Raw genomic sequence first — 13,111 nt, 5'->3', positions numbered from 1 at the left:
CAAATGTAAGGTTTTTGTTTTCTTCTTTTGTGTGCTTGTATTTTTCTGCTTTCATGGTCAGCAGCCTAATGTAGTGATTTAATTACCTCAGAGTCAGTCAGTTAAGCTCGCTGTCTGAGCACTGCCTTTTCACAATGCCCTGAACTGACCTAAAGTGAAACTCAAACTCACTCTTTGTGTCCAGGGCTTTCCTGACAACAAAAGAGGTATTGGTTCTCCTTTCCCCAGATACCAGCCCTGGGCTCACTTCCCAGTCCTTTCTCTTCCTCCCCAGGTCTCTTTCCTCTCCTGTTCCTTGCCCTCACTCCAATCTCCAGTTCATTCCCCACCCCCAGCCCCCTGAAATGGAAAGTAATGCCCAATCTGCCATCTTGTTTCTCTGGGTTATCACAGAAACAAGAGCCTCGGGATTCTCCTACGTTTCTAGGCACATAAAACCCCTCAGTCTCTAACAGCTCTGACCTTGGCTGCTATAGCCATGCAAGGGAATAGATCTCGTGATCTTGTTTTGGAGTCATGTGTAAGAAAAGGAATCAGAAACACTCCCTAGTGAAAAGAGGTGGGCAATCACCTGACCTCTTAGAAGAACCTGGTTTAGATCAAGAAGACTTCAGATTCTGATCCTTGGGCTCTGGTTCTACTTAACTAAGGAGAAATACCTTCTACAGAGAGGGCTTCAATGGATAGAGGTGGATTCTCTAGTGTGTCTTCACCAGTTTTTTCCTCTGTAAACCATACTGCCTAGGACTCATACCAAGGTTAGAGCCCATGTGAGAGATGTCTGATACTCTGTAGGTAAGAACAATGCTCAGGGCCCCTGGCTCCATTTCTCACACAGGACACACTGCTATGCCCTCACCTCATGCTCAGCTACTGTGTTGGTACTTGCAAAATCTCTATCAGCAGTTCTGGGTACACGTCTCAAGCAATTTTCCTTCTCAAAAAGTAGCCTTATGTCATAATACTGAAAAGCCAATGAGAATGAGTACCGTGGAGGCATTGATACAGGGGAGAAAAAGACAGCATCAAGACATTTTCTTAAATTTTTTAATATATGCTACAGGTTATGGGTTATTCATCTGAAAGATTTTTTTTCAGTTCAATACATTTTCTGTTTCTATGGCCTAGAGTCCAAGAAAATATCTAACATAATGGGACTTTTGACATCTTCACAGTTAAGATCCTTCTGCATTAAAAAATGAATACACGGCCTAATAGTTCAAGGGTGTCCTTTGAGAACCCTAAAGCATGACCCCACAGTGGAAGCTTTTCCACAAATAATCCCCAGGAAACAGATTCTATAGCAGCTAGGCCCTGAGAAAGTTTTAAATCACGTTACCACTGACAGAATTTGGTAGTCTACTTCTACCACCGCTCCTTCTACAAGTTCTACAAATTCCTTCTACAACTTACTTCTCGGAGAATGCAGTCAGCAGGTGTGCCTGCTCAATATTCCACAGTCTGTGATTCCTAGGAAGCACTAATGTGGGGGTCTGCATCTGTAAAGACATAAACTTTTATTCTTCAGAGAGATTTGCAGGACTGGCTTGTGTTGTTTGATTTGCAGCAGAAACTCACTTTCTTCAGTTTTGAAAAGGATACTAGTTATGTGTCGCTCTGACAGGGAGATGATGAGAAGTGAACATCATACTTAAGCACTTGGCCAGTATGACCTGGCCTTCTTTAACATGGAGACAGGAAGGGTTGTAGTAACAGACAGACGTGGTATTCTTATTATAGAGGATGCGGATCAATACACTCAGTCTCTCTTGCTGCTGCTGCTAAGTCATGTCTCTCTTAAGAGCTGATAAAAAGAGATAAGGGATTTAAGCTAGAACAGAGCATATTTGGGTGAAGTGAAGCAAAAGCCTGTGTTTCTACAAATAGACGTTGTAGAATCTATTTCTCTGTGCATTTTGATAAGTTCTTACTCCATTATTGTGGGTGTTACCAAATAACAGCAGGATGAATTCTTAGGGGCTCTTCCAATATAATTTTTTTTTTCAGAAAAATGGTTTAAATGTTAAAAAATAGTGTAAGACTATATATTAAAATAATTTGAAACAAATATGGCTTTCCCACTTGCTTTAGAATTGTTATTGTACTCCTGGAGAGCATTTATTTTGTATTTAATCAGCTATAAGCTGCTGTTAAACTGGAGGAGGAATAAACACATACATATTTATATGTGATAAATATATATATATACATATTATGTGATTAAAAGTACCGAGCTCACCGCTTTTAATCATTATTCAGAAAAATACTGTTTTTCATATAGTTGCCATAAATATCAAAACATTACTGCTGTTACTAAAATTTTAATGTTCTCTAATAATTAGAAATGCTATAAGTAAATAGTCAAGAGTAGTGAAAACAGCTATTTAAAAACACTGAAAAGAAAACAAACACAACTTTGAAGAAATAGAAAGAGAGAAGCAGGAATAAGTATTAATAGTAAACCTGATCTGTAAGAAGTAAGTAAAATATCCACCCTTTTAAGTTAACCTGGCCAGACCATGATGCCCTGGTGTTTGATGAAACACCAATCAAGATGTCCTTGTAAAGGTTTTCTTATATGAGATGAACATTTAAATCAGTAGACCCTAAGTAAGGTAGATTGCCCTCCAAGGGGTGGGGGGGGAGGGTGGTGGTGCTTCATCCCATCAGTCAAACGCCTTAAAAGAAAAAGACTAACTTCTAAGGAAGAGGGAATTCTGCCTTCAGATGGCCCTGCAAGTTTTGAATTTGCCAGCCCCTACAACTGTGTGAGTCAATTATAAAAAAAAAATCCAATAAGTCAATCTCTCTCAATTTTCTCATGTGTGTGTGTGTGTGTGTGTGTGTGTGTGTGTGTGTGTGTATATATATATATACATATATATATATATATATATATGAGATGAGAGGTATGTGATATGCATAAATATATGTGTGTGTATATATACACACATATAGTTTCTCTTTGTCTAGAGACCTTGATTCTGACTAATATGTCCACTCTAAAAACCATACATTTTTATATTTTTTTATTATGCTTGTCTTAACAGCTGGGTTTATAATTATGGATGTGGCCATTAATGCTTGCTTGTAGTAGGTACTCAAAAATGCAAGTTAATTTGAATTCAACAGAATGGAAAGAAAAAAGTCATATAGATTCAGTCATTTGATAACCTGATTATTTCTGCTTTCTTGTACCCTAAGGGGTACAAACACAGTAAAATATGCTCTGTATTCAGACTGGTGCTATGAAGTGAAATGAAAGTCACTCAGTCGTGTCCGACTCTGTGATCCCATGGACTATACAGTCCATGGAATTCTCCAGGCCAGAATACTGGAGTAGGTAGCCTTTCCCTTCTCCAGGGGATCTTCCCAACCAGGGCTTGAACCCAGGTCTCCCGCATTGCAGGCGGATTCTTTACCGGCTGAGCCACCAGGGAAGCCCATGGACATCTCTAATACCTGCGGTCTTCAAATAATTCTCTTTAAAATGAAGACACTGGAATGGAGTAATGGTTCACTGTTTAGAAGGACCCTTACAGAGGGAGGATAATTAGAGCCAGGGCCAGACTTTCCAGACCCCTTGTTGCAAGGCACCTTTTGGGTATAATAGGTATCTTTATTTTATTGTTGTTTTTATGCTACGTGTTTTTGCCTGCAATAAAACATAGATTCATAAGCATTGTTATTTTAATCCCATGAATCTTCCTTAGCAATTGAAATGTGATTGTCTCTCTTATCACACCTGGGGACCAAATTTTAATAGGAATTGAATCCAAAGATGGAAAAGAAAATGTAAAACAATCTGAAACCATGTCACATAATTAAAGACTTGAAAGAAGTAGAGAGGTATCATCTGGGAAAAAAGGTGTGAAGAATTGTAATATGTCATAGGATTTTGTCTATGTATCTTTCAACTCTAAGATTGCACTATTAATTTTTTCACATATTTCTAGAAGGTAAAACAAAATAGTAGTATGATATATTACTCAGAGACATTTAAATATAAGGGTAAATTTTCAACAGTGTTGAGGCTGTTTTAGCTGGAATAGGCTTCTTTGTAAGGTTGAAAGCGCCTTGTCTCCAGATGGTTTAAGAAACTAGAGGACAAGAAGTACGTATACATGGTACCATCGCCTTTCATTTCAAAATTATGGTAATTTTTACATTCCCTTTCAACGCTAATATATTAAAATTCTAAGATTTTTATGGGTATAAACAAGAAGAGTCCCTTTCACAATGACACCAAGATTAACTTTACTCACGGTATGTTTAAAATGTCTTCCTCTTGGGTATGTCTGACTTCATTGTATGCTGTGTAGATTACACATCCCTTCCCCCTTCTTAGCAAAAGTGAGCATTCAAGTTTCCACTTAAAGTCTAAAGAAAAAAAAAGTCAAAGCTTATTTTCTCACAAATCTCCTTGTGACTAGAACAAGAAGGAAAAAAGGGAAACTGTAACTGAGAATTAGCACACCCTCCGAGCTGGCTGTCAAGAACTGGAAGGATGCATCCAGGAAACACATATAACTGAAAAGTGTTGGGCACTGGGAGGAGGAACTGAGGTGGCTGCCAGGAAAAACAACAACAACAACAAAAAAGAACCTCATCTTTGTATTTCAAGCATCTCGGCCCCGGGATACCAGTTTGATTTTGGGAGGAGCACCCCAGGGGGGAAGTGGCCCATTGGGTCCAAACACAGAGAGAGGGTTCAAAAGCAAACAACTTTGCTGCTGAGAGCGAGGCGAAGCATCCTCCCAGCGCCGTGGGCTGAGATGCTGCTGATGCGCGGCCGCCCGCGTGCACACGGATCCGGACCCCGCGATTTCCCAGACGGTAGTGAGTCCCCGCCAACCGAGGACATTCTGAGAGGCCAATTCCAAAGGAGACGCCAGAGGGTCTGATGAGACCTAAACTCAAGGCCAGGTTGGACAGGGGAAAGGAAAGCAGCCTTTTCTTGCGGACAAGGGCCGAGCGGCCGTGGGAGGCAGGGCTCAGGTGCCAAGCCATTTCTAGCAGCCAGCGCCCCCGTGTTCACCCCATGGCAGTCCGAGAAGACGGCTTGGGCTTTTCTCCTCAAAACGACTGCTGAATAAAATACAGTTGGTCCAACAGGTTTCCGTTTCATCCCCAAACGTAGCGTCTTGTCCAGACACGTATTGGAAAAAGGCTCTCTGCCCAAGCCCCCCAGTGCAGGTAATATGTCTTTAAAGGCAGCCTGGGAAGGAGTGGACACCCCCATCCCCACCCCAACTCAGGCACCGCCATCCATCCTGGTCTAACACTTCATAAATTACCAAAAAGGAAAACTTTCCTCATCTCATTTAAAGGAGTGAGGTGTATATGGCTTTAACAGATCCAGGACACTTATCTCAAGCTGGGAGTGTAATTTCACGGTAATGATTTGTTTCAAGTGTTGCTGATTGCTTCCTATTTCTCCCCTGCTAATGACTTTTGCACCTTTCCACTGTTCCTTTTATATGAGCTGCTCTGGCAATTCATCCACAGGAGGTTGTTTAGACAGCCCAGGGCCTTTCAACAAGCTGCTGGGAACTATACTGGACATTCCGAAGATCTGAAAGTCTCTTTCATACAGATTCTTCTCTTTTTTGTTCATTTCTTTGGTTCACCTGTACCCTGCAGTATGTGGGATCTTAGTTCCCTGACCAGGGATCAGACCAGCATCCCTTGCCCTGGAAGCACGGAGTCTTAACCACTGGACTGCCAGGGAAGTCTTGATTCTTTCTTTTTGGGGAAAGGATTTTTTTACCTTCTGTCAGTACTTTGCTCCCTCACAATTACTACTACTCCTGTCATTTTAATGGCTTTTTAGTAGTCAACTGAGCAAAGCTAATTTGTTGTTAATAAATTTCCTGTTGACTGAAATCAGCTTGAAAAACGTGGTGTGGAAGGGTTTGATTTGGATGTATCAAAGAACACATCCCAGGTAGGCTACAAGTCCAATGTGGAATATCTTGGAAAGTGTGTTAGGGGTTGTTGGGTCATTTGAGAACCTTTCAATCTTCACATTTTTAAAGCAAGCCGTTCTTGTAATTTTTGGCAAAGTATTTTCTTCTCCTATTGGCAGAGATTTCAAATCTGAATGATGAAGTAGCTTTTTTGGGTTTGGAAAAAAAAATAGCATGTTCCTCCTGTCACTGGGGAGCATAATGCATGAAAATGCCAGGGAGAAAGAGGCACAGGCAACACATGAGCATCACCACACTCCCCCACCTCTGGGCTGCCTTCTCTCCAGGTTCCAACACATCTGTTCTTTCCATTTATTCACCTTTTTCCAGCCACTGCTTTTCTCTGTTCCCTGCCCTTCTCACCGCACTTTAATTCTGGCAGAGGCAGGGCAGTCTTGGGACCAGAAAAGAGAACAGAACGACTGAAAACCCCAGCCACTTAGGTTCAGGCATTGGATTCTACTGACCAAGTTCACCATTTCAGCCCAGAGGTGAGTGTGAATGAGGAAAGGAATAGAGATCCAAGATACTGCACGTGCGTCAGCAGCGCTGACAGCCCAGGCCCTGAATCACAAGGCGCTTTAATCCCTCCATGGCAGACCCACATAAGGAAAGGGATACCTGAAACCAGACCAGGAAATATTTGTGCAGGAGGCAGGGAACACGATCCACACTGCTTTTCTCAGTCACTCAGATTCTAATTAAAAACAAGGACAAGTCCTAACTCCAAAAACAGTGTTCATAACCCCCATGTCCCAAAATGTAACATGGGAAGCCTTTGCCAAGCCTGTCATCTCAAGATTCCTTTCTATACTTTTTGGGTGACTTTCAGGAAAGTCTTCTCCTCAGGGTCCAGTGCTTTTGTGCTGCCATAGCCATCTGTTAGAAAAGTAACATCTGCAGCCTAGGTCTCTCAAGTTGATCACCTCAGTTTGTTTCGTATTCATCAGATAATCAAGTTCATCTTGGATAACTATTCATATTCGTTCTTTCAGCAAACATATAAAGTGCCTATGATGTGCCACACATCGTTCTAGGTGCTTCAGGTACATCGTTTCCTCCCTTCATAGAGCTTATATTCTAGTGGTGAGTGAGAAGGACAAGAGACCCAGTAAACAGGCAAGGAAGTGACCTCATATGCTAGCAGGCGGTCATTTGTTGTTCAGTTGCTCAGTCATATCCGACTCTTTGCGACCCCATGGACTGCAGCACGCCAGGCTTCCTGTCCTTCACTATCTCCTAGAGTTTGCTCAAACTCATGTCCACCGAGTCAGTGATACCACCGTCTCATCCTCTATTGGTCCCTTCTCTTCCTGCCTTCAATCTTTCCCAGGATCTGGGTCTTTTGCAATGAGCTGACAATCAATGCTATCAAACAAACTGAATAGAGAAAGTGGAGGGGGAAGTGGCAATACAAACAGGGTTGTCTTAGTAGCTCTTATTGAAGAGGAGACATTTGAGCCAAGTCTTAAAGAAAGTGAGGGAGTTGTCCAAGCAAATATTAGAAGAAAGGATTAAGGAGCAAATACCCTCTAACAAGAGCTGGCCTAATGTGATCCAGGAGCAACAAGGAAGCCCCTGGGGCAGGCTCTGAGTTAGAGGGGGAGGGTGGCAGACAGTGAGGTCAGAAAGGGAACAAGGGCTTTACAGGCCTTTGTATGGACTTGGGGTTTTATTCAGAGCAGAGTAAAGAGACATCTGAAAGTTTTTGAGAAATGGAGTTGAATGACAGGGCTTCCACTTTAAAAGAGACTCTCTGGCTGCCCCATTGAGAATAAATGGGGTGTGTGTGTGTGTGTGTGTGTGTGGAGTTAGGAGGCCACTTAATCCTTGCAAGAGATGTTGACGGCTCCCCCAGAGTGGCAGGAGTAGAGGTGGTACAAAGGAATCCGATTCTGGAAAATTCTGAAAGCAGAGCTGTCAGGATTTCTGATAGACTGGTTGTGAGATGAAAGTGAAAGAAGAATCAAGGACGACAGAATTTTTGGACATAAGCAACCGTAAAGCTATGGCAAACCTAGACAGCATAGTAAAAAGCAGAGACATCACTTTGCCAACAAAGGTCTGTATAGTCAAAGCTATGGCTTTTTCAGTAGTCATGGATGTGAGAGTTGGACCGTAAAGAAGGCTGAGCCAAAGAATTGATGCTTTCAAATTGTGGTGATGAAGACTCTTGAGAGTCCCTTGGACTACAAGGAGATCCAACCAGTCAACCCTGAAGGAAATCAATCCTGAATATTCACCGGAGGGACTGGCACTGAAGCTGAAGCTCTAATACTTTGGCTACTTGATGCGAAGAGCCGACTCACTGGAAAAGACCTTGATGCTGGGAAAGATTGAAGGCGGGAGGAGAAGTGGGTGACACAGGATGAGATGGTTGGATGGCATCACTGACCCAATGGACATGAGTTTGAGCAACTCATGGAGATGGTGAAAGACAGGGAAATCTGGCATGGTGCAGTCCATGGGGTTGCAAAAAGTCAGACATGACTTGGTGACTGAACAACAACAACTGTAAAGGTGGAGTTATCATCACCAGAGATGGAGAAGACAGCAGGTAGCAGAAGTCAGATGGTGGAGCTCAGAAGTTTATTTTAAAATACATTGCGTTTAATAGATTTCTATCATTTAAAAATGATTGCAAAATAAGATTACATACTATCTTATTATGTGACAGATTGTGAACATTGAGATTTTCACTTTGTGCATGTCTAGAAATGTTCAAAAGTCACAATTAGGAAGAATACAGCTGAAGGGCAGCCTAGGATCTGCAGACAGTGATTCTATACATTAATCTTATCAGTAAGTTGAGAAAGTACACTCTCCTTTTGGAGGAAATCCCTGGATGCTAGACAAACTTCTTACTTGAGGAAATTGACCAGCTTGTTCTGATGAATGAGATTTCTTCATTCCCTCTGTCGCCCCGCCAGCCTCACACAGGATTTCCTGCGCAAAGAGCTCAGTGGAGATAATGATGAAGCGCCATGGCTCACAGTCATGGCTCTTTGGGAAAGCCTGCAGAAGCAGCCAGATCCAGAACACGGATCAGAGAAAGAGGGGCTCTACCCCAAAACTGATAGCGTCCGTACCAAAATAGTGCATACTGATGCTTGAAGTGGTAGGAGCAAAAAGTCATGGTTGGATGTAACACACAGTTTCTTATAGGAAGAGTCTGAAAGCTCAAGCCAAAACAAAACCAAAAAAAAACCATCTTTCGTGTTGGTAGTTTTTGTGGGGCTACAAGCAGGATGGAGCAAGAAAATATCTAGCTGTCTGCCTCTTTAGCACAAGAGGCCAATCTTAACCAAACTGGAAGTGAGGTCTGGGCTGATATTGCCAAAGGAGTGAACTCATTGAAAATTCTGATGGTTATTCCTAGAGCAAAGGACCCATAGAGTAAATTTTTTTTTTCTTCTCTGTTCCTCTCTTTGGAACCTTGACTCTAATAAAATAGATACTCGATTCTTGTCAAATTAAGAAGAAACAAATAACTGTTCAACTGTACAAATTAAACAGAATTTCAGAGCTGCAGTAAATAAAACAAGTGAATAAGTGGCTTTAAGAGACCTAATAATCATGTGGGTCAGAGCAAAGAAATGTATCCCTCTCTTACCTAACAACCCAAGGTCAGCATTTCAGCCAGCAGGCAGCTTGGATTCCTGTGGCCATTCAGGAACCCAGGCTGATGGCAGCTCTGCCATCTTCCAGGTGTCCAAGGTCACAATGCCTGAAGGAAAGAGAAAAGAGCAGAAGGTCAAAGCTAGAGAATTCCTCTTAAGCAAGTGAGGCAGAAGTTGTTCACTTCATTTCTGCTCATGTTCCATTGTTAAGAGCCAAACTACATGACCAACCTTTGCCACAAGGGGCGCTGGGGAATGCAGCCTGACTGGGCAGTCACTTGCCCATACAGCGCTATTACTATGGAAGACTGGTTCGGAATTGGGAAAGGAGTACGTCAAGGCTGTATATTGTCACCCTGCTTACTTAACTTATATGCAGAGTACATCATGCGAAATGCCGGGCTGGATGAAGTACAAGATTCATCCAGAAGAAGTATCAATATGCAGGGAGAAATATCAAAAACCTCAGATATGCAGATGAAACCACCCTTATGGCAGAAAGTGAAGAGGAACTAAAGAGTCTCTTGATGAAAGTGAAAGAGGAGAGTGAAAAAACTGGCTTAAAACTCAACATTCAAAAAACTACGATCATGGCAACCGGTCCCATCACTTCATGGCAAATAGATGGGGAAACAGTGAAAACAGTGACAGACTTTCTTTTCTTGGGCTCCAAAATCACTGTAGATGGTGACTGTAGCCATGAAATTAAAAGACACTTGCTCCTCAGAAGAAAAGCTATGACCAACCTAGACAGCATATTAAAAAGCAGAGACATTACTTTGCTGACAAAGAAAGCTAAGCAGTGAAGAATTGATGCTTTTGAACTGTGGTGTTGGAGAAAACTCTTGAGAGTCCCTTGGACTGCAAGGAGATCAAACCAGTCAATCCTAAAGGAAATCAATCCTGAATATTCTTTGGAAGGACTGATGCTGAAGCTGAAACTCCAATACTTTGGCCACATGATGTGAAGAGCTGACTCATTAGAAAAGACCCTGATGTTGGGAAAGATTGAAGGCAGAAGGAGAAGGGGATGGCAAAGGATGAGATGGCTGGATGGCATCACCGACTCAGTGGACATGAGTTTGAGTAAGCTCTAGGAGTTGGTGATGGACAGGGAAACTGGGCATGCTGCAGTCCATGGGGTCTCAAAGAGTCAGACATGATTGAGCGACTGAACTGAATTGTGGAAGAGAGCATAGCAACTCACTCCAATATTCTTGCCTTGAGCATCCCATGAACAAAGGAGCCTGGTGGGCTATGGTCCATAGGGTCACAAAGAGTCGGACACAACTAGAGCAACTTAGCACACACTGTGGAAAAAGACATTAAAGCAGTTTGCAAAGAACTAGATGTTTTCATCCCAACTGCATTTATTATTGTAAGGTGGACTAGGAAATATGCATTGAGCTAAGAAGGAAGGGAAGATGTCTGTCTGAAGAAAACTTTACTCTGTAAAGCTGGCCTTATGACATGACTACCAATCCAACTCTTCCTAAACCAGTAGAATTACACAGAAGGCAGATATTCCCTGAAATTCTTTAAGGAGAGATTTCAGATTATCAGGAAGTTGAAGAACTTGATCTTAAGTCATCTAAGTCATATACCTACCTAAGACCCTAGTATCCCAGGATACCAGCTTGTTTGGACACTTGAGCTATATCAATGGATATAGCTTGGGCAGCCAAAATAAGGTGGTTAGATGTATCTGGAGAACCTACATACATGCATGTGCACATGCACACAGAATAACCACACCAACAATAACACATATAACCACTGACATACGACTGAAAAACTTTCTCTTGTTGTACTACTTAAATGCACAAAGGTCACTTGCCCATGTGCTATGGACTAGAGAAGGCTTTAGTTTAGTCAATAGTCTGAGATGAACCTACTTAGGGTAGCAAAACACTTGTACCCTTCACCAGAGAAAAGATTAATTTATAATAACTGCTAATCTTTATTGAGTGCCTACCGTTTTATATCTATCATCTCATCCTAACCCTCAGAACTGTCCTGTAAAATCTTTATGAAAATATGGAAACTTATGTTCAGAGAAGTCAGGTAACTTCACTAGGATCTCAGAAGAAGCAAATGATTGAGTCAGAATTTGAACAGACTTTCTGACTGTAGAATATATGTTCTTTCCTCTACACTACACTGCCTCCAACTATGCCAGGAATAATTTGTGTTTGAGTCACACTGGGAGACCAAAGTATACATGAAAAATTGGGATATCATGTGGAGCACAGATTAGATTATTCTATTTCTAGCAGAGCCAGAAAAAGTGGAAGGAAGACACTGGAAAGCAGATTTATGTGAAGTAACAAGAAGACTTCCCTGGTGGCCCAGTGGTTAAGAACCCGCCTGTTGATGCAGAAGACATGGGTTCGATCCCTTGTCTGGAAAGATTCCACATGCCTTGGAGCAGCTAAGCCCATGCATTGTAACTACTGAAGCCTGTGTGCCTAGAGCCTGTGCTCCGAAACAAGAGAAGCCAATGCAGTGAGAAGCCTGTGCTCCACAATCAGAGAGCAGCCCCTGCCTGCGGCAACTAGAGAAAGCCCGCATACAGCAACGGAGACCCGGCACAGTCAATAATAAAATAATAATAATAAAGAAGTTGCAAGCACTTTCCAGCTATCCCAGCTGTCTGACGGGAGTGTCAGCTTCTGCATGTGGTAGTGAGCTTCACACTGCTGGGCATATTCATACAAAGGCTTGGCAAACAGTCTTCTGAGTTTCTTGCAATGGAAACCTAGTTCAGTGGCTCCAAAGACCCCTTCCAATTCTATTGTTCCTCTGCTCTAACTTCAAATGTCTAAGATGGCATTTTATCTTCTTTGAGAATTTTTTCTTAGGATAATTGCAGTTTTGGTTATACAGACTTCAATAACTGATTATCTGCTTTCTGAAACCATTTTAAGTCCTGTCAATGATTGTAGAATGTAAATGAGAAATGGTAGAGCATATCGGTTGAGAGTTCATTTTTAGAGTCAGATCTTTGGCCCAGTAATTCCAAAACTTACCAGCTGTGTCATTTAAGTCTGCAGGCTTTAGGCTTTTCAACTGTAAATGGGAGTAGTCAAACCTCTTTTACAGTGTTATTGTGTTACATATGCTAAGTCACTTCAGTCATGTCCGACTCTTTGTGACCCTATGGACTGTAGCCCACCAGGCTCCTCTATCCATTGGATTCTCCAGGCAAGAATAATTGGACTAGGTTGCATGCCCTCCTCCACTTGTGTTACATACCATATTATTAATATTTATAAAATCCCTAGCATACCATCTGGGACATGATAAGGGCTCAAAACATGATTTTTTTTAATAAAAAATAATAACATAGAATTCAGAGGCCAATGAAAAATCTTAATAATATCTCTAGTTCCAGAATTCTTACCCTTCTCTTGGTAGACAACTTACATTACTGTAAATGTAAGCTGACTACACACACAACATACAACCACACCTCACAAAGGGCTTGATTAGTTGGTTGTTTATAACCCAAAGTTTACTTGG

General features: G+C 41.9%; 1 long non-coding RNA gene across 1 annotated transcript in view; it reads right to left on the bottom strand.

Moving 5' to 3' along the window:
• Positions 1 to 4,329: 4,329 nt before the first annotated feature.
• Positions 4,330 to 13,111, bottom strand: part of LOC122422905 — a 42,453-nt gene continuing 33,671 nt past the window's right edge. Inside the window, exons 5-6 of the long non-coding RNA XR_006264006.1 lie at positions 9,583 to 9,696; positions 4,330 to 4,380 (exon numbers count right to left, since the gene is read on the bottom strand). This is a non-coding gene — a long non-coding RNA (uncharacterized LOC122422905). The remainder of the gene's footprint in view (positions 4,381 to 9,582; positions 9,697 to 13,111) is intronic.

This window comes from Cervus canadensis, chromosome 20 (genome assembly GCF_019320065.1).
Source record: "Cervus canadensis isolate Bull #8, Minnesota chromosome 20, ASM1932006v1, whole genome shotgun sequence".
Taxonomy (NCBI): Eukaryota; Metazoa; Chordata; class Mammalia; order Artiodactyla; family Cervidae; genus Cervus; species Cervus canadensis.
Note: the sequence above shows the minus strand (reverse complement) of the source record. Positions and strands in the feature narration are given on the sequence as shown.